Source organism: Pantherophis guttatus, chromosome 4, assembly GCF_059756535.1.
Source record: "Pantherophis guttatus breed Tessera chromosome 4, ASM5975653v1, whole genome shotgun sequence".
Lineage (NCBI taxonomy): Eukaryota > Metazoa > Chordata > Lepidosauria > Squamata > Colubridae > Pantherophis > Pantherophis guttatus.
In genome coordinates this window covers 22,829,329-22,840,723 of record NC_142066.1, presented here as the reverse complement: position 1 = coordinate 22,840,723, position 11,395 = coordinate 22,829,329, and the positions used below count along the sequence as shown (strand labels likewise).

General features: G+C 41.3%; 1 pseudogene; it reads right to left on the bottom strand.

Moving 5' to 3' along the window:
* Positions 1–6,248: 6,248 nt before the first annotated feature.
* LOC117662230 (olfactory receptor 11H6-like) lies at positions 6,249–7,938 on the bottom strand (annotated as a pseudogene).
* Between the last annotated feature and the right edge of the window lie 3,457 nt (positions 7,939–11,395).

Below are 11,395 nucleotides of genomic sequence, written 5' to 3'. Positions count from 1 at the left end.
TCAGAATTAGAACTGAATTGAATTAAAGTTAGAATTAAAATAGAATTAGAATGGAGTAGAGAAAGTGGAATAGAATAGAAAAGAACAACAGAATAGAACAGAGTCGAATAGGGAGGGGAAAGGAGAGAAGAGAAAAAAAGAGTAGGGTAGAAAATTATTGGCAAATGTGGTTGGACATGCAAGGTATTTGTCTCCGGTGCATAAGCTCACAGTGTACATATAAACAACAAGTAATAGGTCATAAATCATAAAACAACAATAGATACATTATAAGAAACCAATAGGAGAAGATAGTAGGAAAGATGAGAAATGAGACAGTCCAGTGGGAATTACTGTACTTTTTGGAGTATAAGATGCACTTCCCCCCTAAAAGAGGGTGGAAATGTTGATGCGTCTTATACACCGAATACAGCCATCTTTGGCCTCCCGAAATCCCACCCCGCACGTCCCGTTTTTGCCAAAATCAGGTCCATTTTTTACAAAAATGGGATGCATAGAGGGTTTGGGAGGCCTGCAGAGTGCTCCTGGGTGCTGGGGAGGGCAAAAACTAATTTTTTTTCTTGTTTTCCTCTTCGAAATCTTGGTGCGTCTTATATTCCGGTGCGTCTTAAAGTCCGAAAAATACGGTAGGTATTCAGCCGAGAGATGGCACTGGGGAAAAAAACAATCTGCATCTAATAGTGTTGGCATACAATGCACTATAGCAGCCTAATGATTGTAGTTAAAGAAGGCTGCTTGTAAGAAGGTCATTCAGGGAATATGACAGAAGTGTTCATCAACTTCTGGGTTCATTGTGAAAGCAGGACCAATTAATTGCCAAAGAATGGGTAAAAAATATAATCATGGGGAGCGAATCTCTTCTTATGGCAAGTAATTTTATTCAGCATCTGCTGGCCCTATCAAGCTGGCATCAAGAAATGGTTAAACATCGGCCCATGGTTATCCTTATTAATAAAAAATTAAATTGTAAAACATAGGAAACTTGTACGCTTTGAAATTTAAATTTGATTTCTTTAATGGTCTCTCCTGAATCCATCAGTTTTATATGTATAATAAGCATAAGTAAAGAAGAGTTAATGGTGGTGCTATCTTCAAATGGAGATAACTCATGCTGATGTAAATGCAGTTTCCTTGGCAATGATGTGCAAATAATTATCTTGGGTTTTTATTTTTTTTATTTTTTTCTCAGTCTAAAACGGTGTTCCTTAAAATTGGCAATTTAAAGATGTGTGGATGTCTACTACCGCAGGAACTGATGAAGAATTAGATTCATTAGATCCTGTTAATAAAACCCCACTGACTTCATCTGTCTTTTATAAAAGGGAATTGCAATAGCTTATGCACCCAGGAGAATTTCAAATATAGGTAGTCCTCGATTTACAAACCATTCGTTTAGTGATCGTTCAAAGTTACAACGGCACTGAAAAAAAAAAGTGATTTATGAACATTTTTCACACTTGGACTGTTGCAGGATCCTCATGGCCAGGTGATCAAAATTTAGATACTTGGCAGCTGACTCATATTTATGAAGGTTGCACTGTCCTAAAGTCCTATGATCATTTGTAATCTGCCCAGGCAGCTTCCCACAAGCAAAGTCAGTGGGGATTTGTTTAACAATTGAACAATTCACTTAACAACTTCAGTGATTCGCTTAACAACTGTGGCAAGAAACACTGTAAAATGGATGAAACTCACTTAACAACTGTCCTGCTTAGCAATGTAAATTAGGGCTCCATTGTGGTTGTACCTGTAGTGTGTCAAGATTAACTTTGTCTATTTTAATATTAAAAGAAACGGACTACCATACTAACCCATATACATACATATATATAGTAGTGGCCAAAATTGTGGAAACCTTTTGGGAAAAGTGTATTTTTGAGGCTTGATGGCTAATAACACCACTCTTTTGGGGGAGTTTCAAGATAATCGTATTCCACTGCTGGAATGGCCTGGGAATAGCCCAGACCAGTGATGGCTAACTTTTTTGCCGTCGCGTGTCAAAAGAGGGGAGGGTGCAAGGGGGGGGTGGCGGGCACATGGCCACACCCGTAATTTAAGGTGGCCCATCCCCCGCGCATGTGCACGTGACTCCCCCACGCATGCACGCATGACCCCCCCCAAGCTCCCCCCACTTTTGCCACGCAATGGCATGGTGGGCCCAGTAGGCCCATTTTTTGCCCTCCCCAGGCTCCAGAGGCTTTCTTGGAGCATGGGGAGGGCGAAAATGGCCTTCCCCACCCGCTTGGAGGCCCTCCAGAAGCTGGAAATGGCCCGTTTCCCGATTTCTGGTGGGCCTGGAAGGCCCAAAAATCAGCTGGCCGGTGCATGCATGCACACTGGAACTGAGCTAGGGCAATGCTCGTGTACCCACAGATATGCCGAAACATGTTAGTCAGAAGCGACCCAGCAATAAAACCCAGTTAATAGAAGCATTCATTCAATCTTGGTTTCACATTATAAACAGCTGCAGAACTCAAAGACTTGGTTCACTCCTTGGGAAGACGTCGTAAGGCCATAATTCATGCTAAAGGTTACCCAGCTAAGTATTAACTGACATGGTGATAATTTTTGTATATCTTATTTTTTCTATGTGTTTCACTTTTCTTCTTTATACTGTAACTGCTATTCTAATAGCAAATTCTAATAGCAAAGCCTTCATAAAAGTTATTGCATTACATTCTTTATTAAATTATCTTTCCATTGATATATAATTTTATGATACTATTAAAAAAAAAGTATTATTAGCTAGTTTCGTAAAATACACTTTTCCCAAAAGATTTCCACAATTTTGGCCACTACTGTACATACATCTGTATACATACAGTTTACTGTGTGAATTCATGGGTGGCATATACGTTTAATAAATAAATTACAATTAACCAAACCATGGTTTAGCGTAACATCTAAATTCGGAGTCTCCGCTGCTTAATTTGAAGTAAAATCCAGCCTAGTACCAGTTTCTTAACTAGCATGTATGTGAATAGATTCCTCAACCGTGTTTTCTAGTTGAGAAGGGTAACATTTCTACAACGTTTCTTCAACTCCTTAATTGCAAACAGTGTTTGCTGTTTAATTGCTTGGCTTGTTTCTGTAGGAAAAGATAAATTGCTGTACAAAGTTAGCAGTTTTAATTGGCTCCCAAAAGAGAACTCAAAGGCACATGTTCAAATGTACTTCTGCTTAATGATGCCAAAATGTTTTTCTCTTTAATTAATTTAATTCTTGTTTCTCTTTCTATTCCCTTGAGAAAGTGGCAGCGTTTGGACTAATGTAACAAGTAAATGCTTATGCAAATACCAGGGGAAAATAATGGAGACTTTAGAATCTCTTATCTACTTTTTTATCTTAGGAAGAAGACTTGCTGTTTCCTGCCATTAAAAATAGCTAACAATTTGTTTATGAAAACTACATTTGTGGTGTTTTGCTAAGGACAAACTCAGTTCTTGTACTTGGGAAGGAGACAAAGCCTTAGTGCAGTGGTGAAATCCAATTATTTTTTACTAACTGATTCAGTGGGCGTGGCTTGGTGGGCATGGCAGGGGAAGGATACTGCAAAATCCCCATTCCCACCCCACTCATGGGGGAAGGATATTGCAAAATCTCTATTCTCACCCCACTCTGGGGCCAGCCAGAGGTGATATTTGTCGGTTCTACTCAAAATTTCTATTACCGGTTCTTCAGAACCTGCTGAATAGCACCCCTGCCTTAGTGACTTTACATGATCAGACAGGTAGTCCTCGATCTACAACAATTCACTTAGTGACCATTCAAAGTTACAACGGTACTGAAAAAAGTGAGTTATGACCATTTTTTCACACTTATGACTGTTTCAGCATCTCTGATCATCTGATTTATATTCAGATGCTCGGCAACTGGCTCACATTTATGACGGTTGCAGTGTCCCTGGATCACATGATCCTCTTTTGCGACCTTCTGACAAGCAAAGTCGATGGGGAAACCAGATTCATTTAACGACCGTGTTACTATTTAACAACTGCAGTGATTCACTTAACAAATTTGGCAATAAAAGTCGTAAAAATAGGGCAAAACTCGCTTGACAAATTTCTCACTTAGCAACATAAATTTTGGGCTCAATTGTGGTTGTAAATTGAGGACTTAACCTGTATAGCATCTGCTAAAGCAAGACTGCTACTTTTTCTGGCCCGAGCCTAAAACATATATGAATGAAGGCAAATATACGTGTCCCAGGATAATGTTGCAGGATCCAATCTGGGTAGATCACTCAAAAGATTTTATCTGGCTTCTTTCCAGAAGATTCCTTCAGGGGTGAAATGCTCCCGGTTTGGACCGTATTGCTCGATCTGGTAGCGATGGGTGGTTCGGAGAACCGGTAGCAAAAATCCCTGTCCCCCCCCATGCCCAGCAGAGCCGCACAATCATCAGAGGCTTTTTTTTACTTTTAAAAGCATTTTTTCTACAATCTCTTCAGCCGAAAAAATGCTTTTAAAAGTAAAAAAAAAAAAAAGCCTCTGATGATCGCGCGGCTCAGCTGGGATCGTCAAAGGGATCGTCATCTGATGATCCCAGTTGAGTTGCCTTATCGGCAGAGGCTTTTTTTCTTTTAAAAGGTTCTGACGATCTAAGTTGCCTGATCGGCAGAGGCTTTTAAAAGAAAAAAAGCCTCTGCCGATCAGGCAACTCAGCTGGGATCATCAGAGCCTTTTGAAAGCATTTTTTTACAACCTCTTTGTCGAAGAGGTAGAAAAAATGGTTTTAAAAGAAAAAAAATTGGCCACGCCAATTTTACCCACCACCACCAAACCCACCACCACCAAACCACGCTCACATTACCCCCCCACCAAGCCACGCCCACAGAACCAGTAGTAACAAATTTTAGATTTCACCACTGGGTTCCTTGAATATGGGCTCCAATGTGAGTCCGAAAGCTTGTCCCAGAGACCAACCCAGATTGGATCTTGCAAAACACATATGAGCCAAAGAAGAGGGTGTCAATCTATTCTCCAAAGCATCTGAAGGCAGTACAAGAAATAATGGACGGAAACGAATCGAGGAGAGAAGCAACCTAGAATTAAGAAGAAATTTACTGACAGAACAATTAATCAGTGGAACGACTTGCCTCCAGAAACTGTGGGTGCTTCAATCCTGGAGGGTTTTAAGAAGAGATTGGACAACCATTTGTCTGAAATGGTTTAGGGTTTCCTGCCTGAGCAGGGGGTTGGACTAGAAGACCTTGAGGGTCCCTCCAACTTTATTATTGTGTGATTCTGTAAAAGACAATTTACATTTGATCAATTCTGTATTTATAATTTTCTCATTTAGCCACTTAAAAATTACAGTTCGGAAGCAATTCTTCAAGTTGTTTTTGGAATTTTACACAAAATTTTACACAATTTTACACTCCATTGAAAGTCATTGTTTATAACTATGGTTTATTGAAAAACATATTTAGTTCTTTTTACATGTTTACCCAAAAACCATGGTCTACAGATCCCAACACAATATACCAATGCAAAGAAAAACACATGGTTTAACACCATATATATAGAGACAGATGAGAGAGAGAGGGAGGGGGGGAGGGAGGGAGAGAGAGAGAGAGATGATACACAGAGAGACAGGTGGATGGATGGATGGATGATAGGTGTGTGTGTGTAAGAGGGAGGGAGGGAGATATGAAAACTTGTTCAACTCCTTGCACAAGCAGGAGACTTTACTATTTCAGACAAATGGATGTCTAATCTGTTCTTAAAAGCCTCCAGTATTGGAGCATCCACAACTTCTGGAGTCAAGTTGTTCCACTGATTAATTATTCTCGCTGGCAAGAAATTCCTCCTTCGTTCTAGATTGTTTCTCTCCTTGATTAGTTTCCATTCATTGCTAACTGCTTCTGAGCCCCATATATTTATCCAGAGTACAAAAAAATGCAAGGATAAATTGAAGCAGTAGCATATTGTGAAGTGCTGGATTTGGAAACAAGTTTGCCCTCTGTTTAAATAATTTTGGGGATTATCCATGACCATCATGGAAACTATTCTGTGACACTGGACCTGCCACAAAATTCCAATGTGTCCACATTAACAGGATGATTGATGACTTCTGATTTAAACATTTGAGTCTCCTCAACTGAGGATGTGCTCATCCTCAACTCCTTTTTTTTTTTTTTTTTAATTTGATTTATATGCCGCCCTTCTCCGGAGACTCAGGGCGGCTTACAATGCGTTTTCAGCTTTTCCAGCTGCTTCAAAGTATTTTCTTGTTTTACATAAATCTCATTTCCCCACCCCACCCCCCAGGAACCTGCCCAAAGCTTCTTTTACCTGGTCATTCTTCAGGCAGTAAATCAAGGGATTTAGAAGTGGGGTAATGGTGGTGTAGAAGATGGTTGCTAATTTATCTGATTGACTTTCTCCTCCAGGAAGAAAGCACAAAGATGAAGTTGTTGTGGTCTGCCAGCAGCCTGCAGATCTGGCAGCGGAGTCAGACAATGAGGAGGCTGGGGAGGAACATGGGCCAGTCCTGGAGTCTGGGGAAGGCTCAGATGAAGGCTCATCTGAGCCTTCATCTGAGTCGGAGGCAGAGATGGGGCCAGGGCCATCTGGGAGTGATGCGCAGACTCCGGAGCCTCCAGAGAGGTAGAGGAACAGGAGGAGCCTGTTCCTAATGCACGCATGCGCAGAGCTGCCAGAAGGCAAGAACAGTTAAAACTAAAGGGATGACTCAGGAGTAAGACCTGGAGATGATTGGCCCCTCCCATAAGGCTTAAAATAGGAGCAAAGGCACGTGGGCCCTTTGCAGGAAAGCAACATTGTTAATTCTGTTCCCAGTTGGCATCTCTGTTTGATTCTGGACTCCCTGCAGCTTTGCCAAGTAGATCTTTGGCAGAGTGTCAAGGGAGATAAAGGTTGGTGATTATCCCGAAGGACTTATCCTGAAGGACTTTTTGCAACTAATTGGGACTCAGGTGTGAATGAACGTAATAAAAGGTTTTTGGGAGGTTCATGTGTTTTAATGACTCAGGAAGCCTAGGTCACAACAGAAGTTGACTGCAAACATGGTATTCATAAACACTTAACAAATAAAAGGAACCTTTCCTAAGGGTGGACATGCCAAGGATAGAATTGATCCAGGGTCACATAATAAGTGGTCGATGATGTTTGAATCACAGAAGGACAACTTAGACATTAATGTCACAGAAAGCCAAGGATCCAACAGGTAGCCACCAGGGCAGAGCAGATAATTTTGGCCATCAGTTGGAGGTAACGCAACGGATGGCAGATGGCTAAGTAGCGATCCAAAGCCATAGTTGAGAGGAATAAGCATTCTGTGCTGCTGAGGGAGAAGAAGATGTAGAACTGGAGGAAATAGGCATTGAAAGAGATGTTCCCCTTTGAAGTTTCCAGGTCATGAAACATACGACGCCAGTGGTCGGATTCCAAATCTTTTCCCACCGGTTCAATGCAAGAGCGCAGCACTCAAAGACCGCCCTCGGAGTCAGCACTGATGAGCTGAGCTGTTGTTTAGCTCAGCTGAGATGCAGCAATCCGCTCTGCCGCACAAATCAGCTGGGCTAAAAAAACCAAGGGAATATAGGACGGAATGGCAGGGGCAGGAGGGCGGATCCAGCCAGAGGTGGTATTTGCTGGTTCTCTGAACTACTCAAAATTTCAGCTACTGGTTTGTTGAAACTGGTCCGAACCAGCTAAATACCTCCTCTGTATGAGGCATGGTTGTGCTCACATAACACATCTCCAGCCAGGAGAAGTTACTCAGAAAGACATATATGGGAAGCTGAGCCAAGTGTGAATCTAGGAACACCAGCATGACAATGACGATATTCTCTGTCAAAGTCAGAATGTAAAGAACAACAAAAATAATGATGAGCAGGTGACGTATCTGGTGCTGACCTCCAAAGCCCACCAAAACAAACACTTGAACTTTGCTCTTATTGACCAACTCCATTTGGAAGGCAATAAAAAGATCCTCATTACATACCAGAAAAAAGTTCCATCTTCCCGTCTTCCTGTTTCCACTGAAAGGAGAAGCTTGCGCAACCATGCCATGTGACATCTGAATGGGGAGTCCCCTGAACTGTCTTGGAGAACTCCAGTGGTGGGATTCAAATAATTTAACAACCGGTTCGGCAGAACCAATACCTAATTTTTTGTTGAGTTTGGCGAACCGGCTCCGAAATGGCCAGACTAGTGTGCATTCCCTTGCCTCCAATCCCTTGCTTGCTGTAATCTGGTTTTGCAGCAAGCAAGGGAGTTGGAGGCATGTGAACGCACGCTAGTCTGGCATCTCAACAAATCAAGGTGTCAGCACTGCAACCTGCATTTACTCTAGTGCTGACATAAGAAGGAGAAGAGGGGGCAGATGGCAAGAGGACGCTTGACCTCTCACCTACTTGTTTTCCCTGAAGATAATATCCCCTAGGAGATGAGATGGGAGAGGGGACATTCCTGGGAGTTGAAGTAGTAGATATGAGGAGAGTGATTTGGGAAGAGGGCCAATGAGACGCAGAGAATTGGGGAACGGAAAGGGAAGGTTTGGGGTCAGGAAGTCAGTGTTGGCTACGCCACAATCGGGGACAGGTTGTCGTGCTTAATAAAATGAAAGATTTCTTCAAAGACTATTTATTTGGAAATGCAATTTATTTTATTTGAGATGACATCGAAACCTGACACAAGGTTTTTTTCTCCCGCTCCTGGATTAGTGTATACTATTTTGAGTCTAAATGACATTTTTAAAAAATGTATGAATGACAGTTTCTGGTACTTACACTTACTTAGACATGGCAGTTAGGGGTTTGGAATGAAGTTTGAAGACATTAAGCCAAAAAAAGTGTTGCATGCAAAATGTGTGAACTAAACTCTCAATACACCCTGCATCAATACTGCAACTTAGAGGAAGAGGTATCCCTTCTTAGTGAAAGGGATGGGTGCGTAGGAATCAGTAAGAAAGAAAAGAAAACCCCAAGCTTGAAAAATCAAACTTGGAAAAAAAGCTTGCTTTGCCTGATTAAAAAATGCCAGGTTTTAAACATGCAATTCAGTGACGTGACCAAAAAAAAAAAAAAAAAGTTCTAAAGTGGGCTGTACCACTTCCAAATGGAGAGAAATTGTAACATCGTTTACTTCTTCTCCGCGATATTAAAAACTCCATTTGGGAATGTAGGAAGTTAGCACCGACCCCTCTCCCCCAAGAAAATGAGATCTTTTAGGAAATATTAAAAGGGCAGAATATTTCCTCTAAAAGAGAGGCAGAAACCCCCCCCCCGCACCTTTTTCAATGGGCCATTAAGGCCTGGGCCAGTCCATTCTACATAACAATGATCTACCTCCTTCAGGCAGAGCCATAATAGGAATTGCCCAAAGCCCTTTCATTACATCATCACCCAGCAAGAGTCAACCAAGCTTGGGTCTCAAACGACAACCTACAAAGTTACCCCTGCATGGGCCCATGGGAGTCTGACAACCAATCAAAATACAAGCTCAAATTCAAAAGCCCAACAGAGGGCATAAAACCCAGGCATTCTCAGCATCTCTTCCAGAGGTGGGTTTCATCAGCTTCTGACCAGTTCTGGAGAACCGGTAGCAGAAATTTTGAGTAGTTTGGAGAATTGGTAGTAAAAATTCTGGCTGGACCCACCCCCATCTATTCTCTGCCTCCTGACTGGGAGGAAACGGGGATTTTGCAGTAACCTTCCCATGCATTGGGTAGGGAATGGAGATTTTACGGTATCTGTTCCTTGCCACACCCACCAAGCCATGCCCACGCCCACCAATACCATGCCACACCCACCAAGCAACACCCAAAGAACAGGAAGTAAAAAAATTTGGAACCCACCACTGATCTCTTCCCTTTTTTTGCCCAGGATCTCAAGCCAGGTGATCCTGTCCACCATTAAACCATCTTTCCAAGGAATTTCCATGCTTCCAGTGTCTTTCTTCCCACTTGGAACTGAACCCAGATAGATATTTCTTCCAACAGGAAATCAGCACAAAAAGAAGCAAAGGGCTTAGATTCAAACTCTTTTGTCTCCAGCTCCCCCACCTGACTCTGCTCTTTTTCCTTATTTTTAGATTTTAAAAAAGGTTATTTAGAGAAGCAATTTAGAAAGCGGATCCTTATTTACCTTCTGAAATGGAACAGTCCATTTTGCTACCGGAGATCTTCTGATCTATCCTGTGTGCATAAACTTGGTAAACAAGCAGGAGCAGGAGCTGGTAAATGCGACCGCATCTGTATAAAATGCATGTCTCAGTTGCAGTTATAAAAAACAGATTAAAGACCTGAGTTATTTCAGTTTGAATTAAAGAACAGGGTTTTTGAGAAGCCAGACTAGCATGCATTCATGTGCCTCCAACTCCCTTGCTTGCTGCAAAGCCAGATTGCAGAAAATGTTGTGGAAAAATTGAGACTGAACAACATTCCTTGGTCAGCCAGAGTCAGTTTATTTGCGCAAGGTTCAGAGGCAGATTGGTTCTTGCTATCTGAACAAAGGAAAGAGATCTAATACCCCTGTTTTATACTTTTCCAAGACAAAGGATTTTGCTAGCACAGCAGTTTTCCATATATGGTTAACATACATCTGTTACATGATAATTGACATTTCCTAATTACTAAATTCCTGCCCTAATTTATAGTACATGAGATAATTTTAGCTAAACATCCTCCTTAGTTCTGTATCCGCTGATGCGTAGATTTATGGCTTCCTTTGATAATAAGTAACTTCTTGTTCCATATGGATGTCCTTACATTCTTGACAACTAGGTTCTTCAGAAGATATATATATATATATATTACCCAGGATATAATTTAGCTGACTTAGTGTAATCTTCCAAACAAGTATTGTTCTTCTCAACCAGCACATTTCTTTCTTACAATAATATGAATAAGGAGGGCCCTTCAGTGTTCATATAGCTGATCCTGCATCATTCACATTACAAGCAAGCACGTGAATTAGTTTGGCCATTTTGGAGCCGGTTTGCCGAACTAAACAAAAAATTAGGTATCAGTTCTGCCAAACCAGTTGTTAAATTATTTGAATCCCACCACTGGAGAACTCTAAGTCAAGGTAGCCAGGAACCCTATGCATGAATACCTAGGGGACAAATTATTTTGTCCCCTGGAGATTTTCCAAACTATGTTTATAATGGAAAATAGTTTTATGACTATTCTGATGAAAGAGAAGGACATATGGTAAGTACTTTTGTTTCCACATGGGAACCACTTCTGAACTTCGTGCTTGATTTGGAAAAGAATGAAACACTGACTTTGGGTTTTATAGGTTAGATTGATAGGTCTTTATAGAAATGACTTCTTCATATTATTATGGAAAAACAAAAAGCTGGGATTTTATGCTAATGGTTATTCTACTGCTACAGAGAGAGTCGGAAGTCAATGTTTCTTTTTA